A 2,636-nucleotide genomic window follows, 5' to 3' on the forward strand; every position below is an offset into this window, starting at 1 on the left:
TATAATCCCGTATGTCATTCCCTTTGTCCTTTGGTATGTTACTTGCCCGAGATTCGATCGTCAGTATCCGCATACCTATTTCAATCTCGTTTACCGGCAAGTCTCTTTACTCGTTCCGTAATACAAGATCCCGCAACTTACACTAAGTTACATTGCTTGCAAGGCTTGTGTGTGATGTTGTATTACCGAGTGGGCCCCGAGATACCTCTCCGTCACACGGAGTGACAAATCCCAGTCTTGATCCATACTAACTCAACCAACACCTTCGGAGATACCTGTAGAGCATCTTTATAGTCACCCAGTTACGTTGCGACATTTGATACACACAAAGCATTCCTCCGGTGTCAGTGAGTTATATGATCTCATGGTCATAGGAATAAATACTTGACACGCAGAAAACAGTAGCAACAAAATGACACGATCAACATGCTACGTCTATTAGTTTGGGTCTAGTCCATCACGTGATTCTCCCAATGACGTGATCCAGTTATCAAGTAACAACACCTTGTTCATAATCAGAAGACACTGACTATCATCGATCAACTGGCTAGCCAACTAGAGGCATGCTAGGGATGGTGTTTTGTCTATGTATCCACACATGTAAATGAGTTTTCATTCAATACAATTATAGCATGGATAATAAACTATTATCTTGATACAGGAATTATAATAATAACTATATTTATTATTGCCTCTAGGGCATAATTCCAACATGTATATGTATACAATATAGAGCTATCTCCAATATTTTTCACATATTACAAGTGATTGTCGAACTTCATATGTATACCTCGCCGGACTTTATTATTTCTCCACCGGCTTCTCCACCGGCTTCTCCATCAGTGGAGCTATCACCTTCTCCGTCATTGGACCTATCTCTTGCCCCATCGGCTTCATCTTCGTGTCGGTCGACCTCCATTTCATATCCGGAGGGGTTTAGATATGACGACGGAGATTCAGCTGGTTCAACATCGGGGCCGTCTTTGATTATATCTTCGAGAAGTTCTTCCTCTTCGAGGTTCCTGATATGTGGATCCATAGTTCTGCAAAAAACGTACATTTGATTAACTAATAAACTAACAAACTATATAAGAGGGGTTGGAAACTTCAAAGTGTCGTTTTATATAGGAGGACCTTTAGTCCCGGGTCTTGGCTAGAACCTAAACTCTAAAATATGTCTAACGGGTCTCTTAACCTTTAAGGATTTAACAAAATGGCGACATTCTAGATGTGTAGAAAATGATCCTATTTTTCCTGATTTCATCTACCCTTCTATATGTCACATTGTCTAGTGTCAAAGGACTTTGTTGAACTTTGTACCAAAAAAGAATTATTCTATCAGGAACTCCGTTCCAAAACAACTTTAGTCCCGGGTCGTGGCTCCACCCGGGACTCCTAGATTTCTGCATAGTATTCAAAGTAGGAGTACTTTTCCAATTTGAGCATTCAATAAGCAAAACCAAATCGTAAAATAAAGTAGTATTCAAATTAGCATGCATTCAATTATAAGCAAAAGTACATCATCTCTTTTGTCCGTACATCGTCGAATATTATCACTAATACTCCTCGAATACTATCATACATATAGCATCACTAATACAGCTAGAACCGTAGCGCCCGACGGGTATCGTCGCGGGCGGTGGACACCCAAAGAGAAGGAACCATCACAGGATCATAGCTCCAGTGAGATCCCCGAAGAACCTGCCAGGTATGCTCGAACCTGCCCTCCAACGCAACCATGTAGCGACGGACGTGCTCATTCTCCTCGCTGACACGGTGATGTACCACCTCCGCGGTGTCCGGAAGCCTCGGCACCGTCACTGGCCCACGCGGCCGCCACCAAACAAGGAGCGGGTCAACAACGGGCTGGCTCCTCACCAACCTACGCCCCCCGGAAGGTAGCACCTCCCAATACCAGCCGGGCGGAGCCCAGTCCCGGACAGGGCCCCTCTGATCAAGCAGGTGTCCTCCGCCGAGTCGACGACGAGGATGCGGGATAGGCATCGTAAAATGAACTAAAAAAATAAACTAGTTCTATTAATTTTCTTGCTAAAAATAAACTATTAACACTTAAGCATATACAATAGCAAAATTAAACTATTAACACTTAATCATATACAATAGCAAAATTAAACTATTAACACTTAAGCATATACAATAGCAAAATTAAACTATTAACACTTAAGCATATACATATGCGGAGCCCAGTCCCGGACAGGGCCCCTCTGATCAAGCAGGTGTCCTCCGCCAATACAATTTTCTACTTCTCCTCTTCTTCTATTTTTCCTCTTCTTCTCCTCTCCTCCTCTTCTTATTCTCCTTTTTCTTCCCTTTTTATTCTTTTCTTCTCCTTTTCTTCCTAATAATCTAGCACAAACCTAATAACAATAGGAATTAAATGACAAAAATCTTTTTATTTTTCTTTTTCTTTTTCTTCCTTTCTTCTCCTTTTTCTTCCTTTCTTCCCCTTTTTCTTCCTTTCTTCCCTTTTTCTCCTTTTCTTCTCCTTTTTCTTCTTTTCTTCTCCTTTTTCTTCTTTCTTCTACCGGCCGGAGTGTTGGGAGGAGGGGGCGGGGGGCTTACCGGCCGGAGGCGTCGACGACGGCGGCGAGGAGGACGACGGCGGCGAGGAGGAC

This window comes from Hordeum vulgare, chromosome 2H (genome assembly GCF_904849725.1).
Source record: "Hordeum vulgare subsp. vulgare chromosome 2H, MorexV3_pseudomolecules_assembly, whole genome shotgun sequence".
Taxonomy (NCBI): Eukaryota; Viridiplantae; Streptophyta; class Magnoliopsida; order Poales; family Poaceae; genus Hordeum; species Hordeum vulgare.